Source organism: Myotis davidii, unplaced genomic scaffold (genome assembly GCF_000327345.1).
Source record: "Myotis davidii unplaced genomic scaffold, ASM32734v1 scaffold1452, whole genome shotgun sequence".
Taxonomy (NCBI): Eukaryota; Metazoa; Chordata; class Mammalia; order Chiroptera; family Vespertilionidae; genus Myotis; species Myotis davidii.
In genome coordinates, this window is record NW_006283903.1 from 69,362 (window position 1) to 79,668 (window position 10,307).

A 10,307-nucleotide genomic window follows, 5' to 3' on the forward strand; every position below is an offset into this window, starting at 1 on the left:
CTTTCCCTCTTTGTTGAACTTCCACTTAGCCAGCCTTCCTGTGGTTCTGGATGATATCCGTTTTTTCTTTTAGTTGTAGTTTTGATGTGGTTGTGAGAGGCAGCAAGTTCAGGTGTTTACCTATGCTGCCATCTTTGTTCCTCCTAAAATATATTCTTATTGATTTCAAGATGAAGGGACTGGCAGAGAAACATCACTGATAAAAATGTATATTTGATTGGCTGCCTTGTGTATGCCCCCTACTGGGGATTGAGCCTGAAACCATGTGCCCTGACCAGGAATTGAATCATGAAATCCTGGTTCATAGGTCGATGCTCAACTACTGAGCAACACTGGCTAGACTGATTTTCTTTATGTTTATCTTCTTTGGGGATCATAGTTTTTGAATTTGTGGTTTGATGGTTGTCCATCAGTTTTGAAATGTTCTCAGGTATTATTGATTTTTTATTAATTTTTTAGAGAGACAAAGGAAGGGGGAGAGAGAGAAACATCCACATGACAGTGAAACATCTATTGGCTGCTCCCCACATTCCCCTACTGGGGATTGAGCCAGCAGCCCAGGCATGTGCCCTGACCCAGAATTGAACTGACAACCTTTCAGTGCATGGGATGGACGCCCAACCAACTGAGCCACCCTGCCCAGGGGAATTAGTTCTTTAAATGTTGTCCTTTGCTCTACTCTAATATTCTGTAACAACCTCTTTTAGACATTTTCTCTGTATCCTCTATGCCTCTCACACACTTTTTTCTATATCCCATCCTTTTTTTCTCTTTGTATTTTATTCTGAATATTTTCTTTTGACCTACCTTCCATTCACTCTCTTTAGCTTTGCCTTATCTTCTCTTAAACTCATCCACTGATTTCTTAATTTCACTTTTCACACATATTTATTTTTCTTGCTTGTTAAAATGATTGTTTTTGTTAAAAAATCAATTAATTAATAAAATGCGTTTCAGGGCAAAATAAAAAGGAAGATTTGATAGATATATACAATGAAATACCACTCAGCCATAAGAAAAGATGAAATACTACCATTTGCGACAACATGGATAGATCTTAAGAATATCATGCTAAGCAAAATAAAAGTCAGGTATAAAAAGTTAAGAATCATGTGATTTCAATTATATGTGGGATATAAATTGAAAGCAAAAAATGAATAAACAAGAAAAACAAACAAAAACTCATAGACACAGAAACAGTATGGTGGTTACCAGAGGGAAAAGGGGTCAAATATATGATAACAGACGGAGATTTGACTTTGGGTGGTGGGCACACAATGCAATATAAAGATGATATAGAATTGTACACTTGTACCCTATATAATATTATTAACCAATGTCACCCCAATGAATTTAAAAAAGAGGGGAAAGCAGTGAGAAAACTACTCAACGTGGCTTGTCCATTAAAGGACAGAAAAACAATAACACCCAAATACACATGCACGCATACATATATGCATGCAAAAGCAACACCAACAAATAACCAAAAAACCAAAGACCCGGTATTTTTTCAACAGTACACTCATTCTACAACAAATGCAAATTATTATTGTTGTTATTATTATTATTATTATTATTATTATTTTGTTAATCTTTATCCAAGGATATTTTTCCATTGATTTTTAGGGAGAGTGGAAGAGAGAGGGAAAGACAGAGAGAAACATCAATGTGAGAGAAACACATTGATTAGTTGTCTCTTGCACGAGCCCTGACCAGGGCCCGGGCAGGTGAGTAGTCTGCAACTGAGATATGTGCTCTTGACCAGAATTGAACCCAGGACCCTTTGGTCCGCAGGCTGATATTCTATCCACTGGGCCAAACCAGCTAGGGCTCCAGATTATTTTACAATGCTTCCTTTCTTTTTTTTTTTTAAATATATTTTAACCGGTTTCGGAGCTTCCATTCTTAATACAAAAGATGCCCATCTTGAATGTGTGTGTCTATGTGTATGTGTGTATTCACTGGCTTACTGTTGACTTATTTGTAACTATATTAGTGTTACTACATACACCTGTTTCCTTTTAACAGCCTTTTATTTTATTTACTTTCATGTGACTAGCTTCCACCTATCAAAAGTTTCAGGTTGGCAGGCAAAAGGGTACCTATTTTCTGTGAAATTGAATGCAATGTTTTACACACTGTCCAGAAAATTTTTTATTGTCATTTTAACACTTGTTAATAGATACATTGATACCTAAATTGCCATTTTCTGCAAATCTCTGTGCAGTTCTTGTGTCAAAGACTAGGCAGTCCTTCTTTATAATGGCTATTTCAATTTCCTCATGAATATTTAGAGAAGTGGCTTCCCAAGTCAATCGCTGCTTATGATCAGTTAGCTCAAGTCTGTAAGCAAAATTTTCAGCTTGCTTGCATGTTCCTATCAGCTGTAGGATGGAAAAGAACTGCTGCTACCCCTCATGGTTTTCCTTTTCTCCAAGACTATCTCAAAATGAAAGCCATAACAGGACTGGATCATCACTCAGTCTAGAGCCCTGGAAAGATTGATGTTTGTAGCAAGGAAAATTATATCCTCTCCCTTCAGAGTTACAAGAAACGGGTGTTGATTCTTCAGATGTGGGATGACAATATCCAAAGTGCCTTGCCACTTACAGAAAGTACCTGGGCAGGGGCAGGGACAAGGCTGAAACTCACATAGCGCTTCATGGCTTACTTTTCCTTGGGGTGGCAGAGTTGTTTCACATCCATAAGGGGCATATTTGCAAGGAAAAAGTACTGAAGTGTCCAGTTTCTCCAAGGCCAAGTTGCAAATGGATCCCAATAGGCCCCTGCAGCTTGGACAACAAGTGAGCTTTGGGTGACAGTTGCTACTCACAAGATGGCCACTGTGACACTGGAATATGGGTGGTAATGCACAGTCAAAGCAGATGGGACACTCAAAAAGAGTGGCTAAATCATTGTTGGATGCAGTTGTGCCCGTCAGGGTGGGCTCCCTCTGGGATGTTGTGCATTCAGAGGACCCAGTAGGTAACTGTTGTATTCTGCTAGCTCATTTCTGTGGGCAAAGAGTGTGCCAGGGACCCTGGCCCTGTTCACACTCCCTCTCACGCCCTACAATTCCCCTGAAGTGCCACTACCTCTTCCTGTGCTGACACCTAGTTGGCCCTATAGGGAAACTGGTCTGCTGCTGCTGCAGCTGCCTTGGGCAGCAGCCACTGCCACTGGCCAGCACAACCACCACAAAAGCTTCCTTTGTTACCCCTGGTTACAGCAACTGTTGTCATTTCCGGGACCTTAAGCTCCGCCCCCAGAGGTTGCCATTTCCTGGTTCTCCAGCTGCTCCCCCCTCCCTCCATCCCGTGTAGCCCCTCCCCCCACAGCCATTGTCATTTCCGGGTCCTTGAGCCTCCCCACTTCATGCTTCCACTACATACTACATACCAAGGTAGGCTTCTAGAATTTTTACTTGGTTCATTTGAAAAATAGTATTTAATTCTTTGCCAAAATTGACAATTTAGTCTTTTCTTGAACGTATTAAGCACAATTATTTGAAATTCTTCATCTGGAAGCTATCTCAATCCTTTAAAGTGTGTTTTTGTTGTCTATTATCTCTCTTGATTTTTAAATTTATTTTGCCTTGTTTGCTCATATGCCTGGTTAGTTTTGATTGAGTGGCAGACATTGTATCTGAAAAACTATAATAGAGATGGATTGAGGCCTCAGCTTTTAAAATTTTTATTCAGAAAGGATTTATGCTAATTTCAGGCAGGTGGTTAGGGGCACTAGCAATCCATTATCACCTAAATTCAGTCCAAGTTTGGGGTAATTTGATGCTGGCCACTTGAAGGCTGATTTAGCCTTCCTTTCAGTGTGTATACATTCTCAGTTGGAACCCAATATCTGAGGGTTTATCTAGGGCTCCCCTCAATGATGGGTCCTGAATTCAAATGTTTGTTATTTTAGTTTATTGCACTTGTTAAAAGTTCAGCTGTCTCTCAGCTGACTCTTCTGTAATGACCTGATGAGAAAAACAGCCTCTCTTGGTTTTCTTTTTCTCCTGCATCTTGGCTCCATTATACTTTATTGCCTTATTAGATCTTGGATGCCTTCAAATATATATATTATTTATATTTTATCACAAAGTCTTCCTTAACTAGAAGCAGAATCAGTCCATCATTTCTTCAGTAAATATTTATTGATCATTTCCTATGCATCAGGTACTGAACAGAGTAATGAAACTGAAACTCTTGAGCTGATTAGAGAGGATTTTTGCCATCATGGAGCTTACAGGCAACTGTAATGCAATGTGACAATGCAATGATAAAGGTAATTATAGGATGATCTGTAGCACTAAGAAGGAATACCTGACCCAGACTTTTGAAATCAAGGAACAGTTATTGGACAAAGCATCTTTTCACCTTAGACCTGAAAAATAAGTGAGAGTTGTCTAGATAAGACTGTTTTAGGCAGAAGGAATAACATGTACAAAGAACTGGAAGAAGTGAGAGAGAACATAGCATATTCAGGGAACAGAAAAACTCTATAAAACTATAGTTATCAAGACAGTATGATACTGGCATAGGCTAAGCATATCAGTCAATGGAACAGAATTGATTATATATTAACAACCCTGACATTTATGGTCAGTTGATTTTTGACAAATGTACCTACGCAATTCATTGGGCAAAAAGATACTCTGTTCAACAAATGATGCTGGGACATTTGTATATCCACATGTAAAAAGTTCAGTTTAGACCCTCACTGTATACCATGCCCAAAAATTAACTTACGAAATAAAGGAAACTGGAATTTTGGTGGTGAGCATGCAATAGAGTTTACAGATACCGAATTATATTGTACACCTGAAATTTATGTAATATTATTGACCATGCTACCTCAAATTAAATTTTAAAATGTATGATAGACATACATGTGTCAAAACAATAAACCTTTTAGGTGAAAAAATAGGGGAAACTTTTCAAGACTTTGGACTGGACAGAACTTCTTAGTCCCCCACTCCCTCCCAAAAAGATGAAACTGATAAACTGGACCTAAAAAAATCGTTTTTAAAACAACATTTAAAAATGGAATAAATGTGACATACCACAGGAAAATATTTGCAAAACATATTCAATAAACAATTTATACCCAGCCCAGGCTGGGTGGCTCAATTGATTGGATCATTGTACCAATGCACCAGGGTTGCTGGTTTGATCCCTAGTCAGGACACATACAAGAACCGACCAAGGAATCTATAAATAAGTTAAACAACAAATTTCTTAATCTCTCTCTCTCTCTCTCTCTCTCTCTCTCTCAATACATGACAAAACCAGATTTTATATTTAGAATTTATAAAGGGCTCTTGGAACACAATGAAAAGACAACCTGAACAAAAATGGGCAAAAGATAATAACAAATAGTTTAGCACAGAGGTTATTCAAATGGCTAAATAAATATATGAAAGAGTGCTCAGCATCATTATCTATCAGGGAAATGCAAATTAAAACCACAATGGAGACAAATACCATGTGATTTCAGTTATATGTAGAATCTAAAACAATTAAAAAAACTAAACTCATAGCTAGAACAGATTGTTGGTTGCCAGAGGTGAAGGGTGAGAGGTGGGTAAAGTGGGTGAAGGGAGTCAAAAGGTATAATTTTCCAGTTATAAATGTCAAGGAGATGTGTACAGCATGGTGACTGTAGTTAATAATACTGTATTGCATATTTAAACGTTGCTAAGAGTATTGATCTTAAAAGTTCTCATAAGAAAAAAAAATCTGTATCTATGTATGGTGACATGTTTACTAGACTTATTGTGGTGATTATTTAGCAATATGTACAAATATTTTTCCAACCCTGTCTTCTAATTCACTGATTTGATCTTCAGCTTCCCTAATCGTCTGTATTTCTTCCAATGTGTTCTTTATTTGTACTATGTCATTCTTTATTTGTTTGCGTAGTTACTATATCTTTTCTCATGCTGTTGAGCATCTTTGGCATCATTATTCTGAACTCTATATCACATAAATTTCTTATCTGCATTTCATTTATCTATCCTTCTGTAGAATTCTCTTTTTCTTTCATTTGGAGGTTGTTTCTTTGTCTCCTCATTTTGGCTGCCTGTTTGGGTTTGTGACTATGTATTAGGTAGATCTGGTACACCTCTCAAACTCTAGTGTAGGACAGTATCAAACACTGTTTCTGACTAATTAGATCAGGCAAAGAGTCAAAGCCTCCGACTGCCTCTGTCTACAGACTGATAGGATTTTGTCTTGAATTGCCCTCAGGCAGTCGTCCACAGGTGTGGCAAGAGGTTGTTGTTTTTGGGGTTTTTTTCTAACTGGGTGGGGCAATTGCTTCTGCCTGGAGGCTAATTGTTATTCTCAGTCTCTTTTTTAAAAATATATTTGTACTAATATCAGAGAGGAAGGGAGAGGGAGAGAGATAGAAACATCAGTCATGAGAGAGAATCATTGATTGGCTGCCTTCTGCAAGCCCCCTACTGGGGATCAAGCTCATGACCCAGTCATGTGCTCTTGACTGGAATTGAACCTGGGACATTTCAGTCTGCAGGCCGATGCTCTATCCACTGAGCAAAACCGACTAGGTCTATTCTTAGTCTCTTAATGGGCCTGAACAATTCTGCACTGTGGGACAAAGTATTTTCCAATTGGGTGGATCAACTGTCTTCCCCTCAGGTAAGGTAGCCTGTATAGGAAATGTCTGCATGAGAAAGATGACCTTTGAAGCATGAGGAGATGACTCAGCACAGGAAACCAGTGCTCTAAGCCAGAGCCCCTGATCCTGGCTTCTGCTCACACAGCTCCAGTCCATTATGCCCTCCCTCTGCTGGAGCACAAGGTGGGTGGCTTGACAGGGAATTTTGTGTGTTGGCCCTTTAAGAGGGTACCTGAATTTCCAGCCATCTCTCACTGGCAGACAGCAACCCTGCTGCTCTTCACAGCCAGATGTTATGTGGGTACCCTTCTCAGTTCTGGTACTCCCTGTTGGGGGGCCCAGTTGGGGATTAGATACCAGAGTTTTCAGTGGCAACCCTCCACAGGTGAGATATCTCTCCGGAACTTCAGTTGCTGTCTGTGGGAGCCTGCCAGCCTTTTCACACCTCCGCTTCTCCTAGCAGTCTCTATGCAGTCTCCACTTTTTGTCTTCTGTTATCAGGGTTCTCTCCATCAAGTCTTCTGTTGATTACGCATGAAGTTTTTCTGTATTTTAGTTGTAATTCCAGTTTGGTCCTGGGAGCATGTCTGTGCAGCATCCACTTACTCTGCTGCCATTTTTAATCTCTCTGCAATATGTGCAGATATTGAATCATGTTTTATATCTGAAACTAATATAATGTTGAATGTCAACTATTCCTCAATAAAAGTAATAAAATTTAGAAAACCACAATTGAGCTCTGGCCAGTGTGCCTCAGTTGGTAGAGCTTCATATTCTGTGCACCGAAACGTCATGGGCTTGATCCCTGGTTGGGGTGGGTGTGGGAGGCAGCCAACCAATGTTTCTCTTTTAGGTCAATCTCTCCCTCTCCCTTTCTCTCTCTCAAATAAATCAATAAAACATATATATTTTTTAAAAAGGTGAATCTCTTTTAATAAAGGCACAATGGAGATTCTATTTCACATTTACTAGAATGGCATAATTAAAAAGGCAATTGAAGTGGAGATGTAGAGAAATGGAAACCTTCATACATTGCTGGTGGAAATGTAAAATGATGTAGCTGTTTTGGAAGTCAATTTGGTAATTCTTCAATAAATTAACTCAGAGTTACCACATGACCCAGCACTACTACTACTAGATTTACCCAAGATAAATGAAAGCATATATTCACACTAAAACTTCTACAAAAATATTCATAATAGCATTATTCAGGATAGCCAGAAAGTGGAATGAGCCCAAATTTCTAGTGGGTAAACAAAATATAGTATAATATTCTATACAATGGATTACTATTCAGCCATAAAAAGGAATAAAGTATGGATGCATGCTATAACATGGATGACCTCAAAAATATTACACTAAGTGAAAGAAGCCAGTCACAAAAAATATAATGTATGATTCAGTTTATATGAAGGATCCAAAATAGGCAAATATGTAGACAAAAATTAGATTAGTGAATACCAGATGGAGAGAAGGGGGATTAAAGTGTACCAGATAACTTACTGAGGGGGGGTTGTTGGAGGGTAGCAAATATTCTAGAATGGGTTTACCACAGCCAGGGTGGTAGTAGTGGAAGTTTGGTAGAGTTACTAAAAATCATTAAACTGTACACCTGAAATGGGTAAATTCTATGGTATGTGAATTATCTATATAAATAAAAGCCTAAGGGACTGTTTCACCTCTTGACTGGTAGCTATGACATGCACTGACCACCAGGGTGCAGATGCACAACACACAGGCATGGAGACATGGAACAGACTGATGAATCTCAGAGGGAAGGGGAGAGGGTGGGAAGAGATTAACCAAAGATCTTATATACATACTAGAGGCCCAGTGCATGGATTTGTGCACCAGTGGGGTCCCTCGGCCTGGCCTGCGGGGATCAGGCTGAAACTGGCCTGGTACACAGATTCATGCACCGGTGGGGTCCCTTGGCCTGGCCTGCAAGGACTGGGCTGAAACCGACAGTCTGACATTCCCAAAGGGATCCTGGATTGCGAGAGGACATAGGCCAGGCCAAGGGAACTCACTGGTGCATGAATCCATGCAATGGGCCTCTAGTATCTAGATAAAACTTATTTTTTAAGTATCTGGTAGATAGAATATGGTCAATAAATATGTAGGAGGTATTGGTTGTTCCTGAGTGATACCTTTCATTAGAGGAAGAGAATCTTCAAGACTGTTCAACCCAATTACCCTCATAGCTACCTCCCCCTAATCAATGTGTCCAGAATTCCAACCCAGAATAAGCCCACTCAGAAACTCCATGGGTGGGGGTTTCCAAATGTATAATTTTAAACTCTATGGGCAATTCTGTTATGCACTCTAGGGTGACAATCTGTGATTTATGTAATGGTGAATGGCTTGGTATGGTTAGAACATGTGGGGCCCCATGATTGTTTGCACTAGAGTGGTTATACAGTAATCGGGAATCTTGGCCCAGAATAAATCAGTCAGTCTCTCTCTCTCTCTCTCTCTCTCTCTCTCTCTCTCTCTCTCTCTCTTCCCAGATCCTACCTATTATTTTTTAGGGTTGTTGGGTTAAAATATATAATACAGATAATCTATTGTAGTGGTTCTTAATTAAGGGTGCATATTGGTTTTACCTAGGAAACTTATTCCAAATTCACATATTCCTGTCTACACTTAGATTCTTTAGAGTGGGACCATAAACATATATTGTTTGGAAAAAAATGGCTTTTCAGGTGATGCTGATGCTCATTCCATTTGAGAACTAATGCTCTAAGGACAGAAACAAAGGAAGACTATGAAGGAGATAACATTTGATTCCCTGTGCCTAACCTCAGCTCCTGTTATGGGTTATTAAGTCTTTATCATCTGTAATGCTAAGACTAACTTTGAAGACCAGTGGACTATGAGCTCGAGTGGTAGTGAATGCTTAATGAACACCATCTGGGAAATCAATTTATAAACTCTATCTTTGAGGGAGAGAGGGTTTTTAGTTGACAGTTTCTCACCCAGATGATAGTCCTGTGTGCTTGGAATAGCCAAGGGAGGAGGGTGGTTTCCTATCTCCTGTGGCTTTATGGGGACTTTCCTTCTGCTAGCTGCTGAAACCACTTTAAAATAATAGGCTGCTGAGTAATATTCTCTATACATATCCACCAGTCAGTGGGCCTGCACTTCAGAGATAAAGAGCAATTTTAATAAGAGTGATGGTGAACAGCAAGGGTTGAAGCTAAGTGGCCAACATGAAATTGATTTTCAAAATGAGATTACATCTCATTTTGTGTGTGTGGTTGTGAATTGTAATTCTTTTTTTAAAAATTGTTTTATTGCTTAAAGTATTACAAAGAATATTACATACGTCTCCTGTTTTCCCCCGCCCTTAACAATCCCCTGGCCTGCCCTACCCCCCAGTGTCTTATGTCCATGGTTATGCTTATATGCATGCATACAAGTCCTTCGGTTGATCTCTTACCCGCACCCCCCACCCTCCGGCCCTCAAACCTCCCCAGCTTTCCCGCTGAAGTTTGAAGGTCTGTTCGAGGCAGCTCTGCCTCTGTATCTATATTATCCATGTGAGTGAGATCATGTGGTATTTTTCTTTCGTTGACTGGCTTATTTCACTTAGCATAATGCTCTCCAGTTCCATCCATGCTGTTGCAAATGGTAAGAGTTCCTTCTTTTTTACAGCAGCATATTGT

At 39.5% G+C, this 10,307-nt stretch overlaps 1 protein-coding gene and 1 pseudogene across 1 annotated transcript in view; one reads left to right on the forward strand and one right to left on the reverse strand.

Annotated features, from left to right (window-relative positions):
- LOC102772911 (ectodysplasin-A-like) overlaps positions 1-10,307 on the forward strand; it is a gene marked incomplete at its 5' end in the record, with an annotated part of 49,941 nt that overhangs the window by 26,839 nt on the left and 12,795 nt on the right. The window lies entirely within an intron of this gene.
- On the reverse strand, positions 2,166-4,783 carry LOC102773186 (annotated as a pseudogene).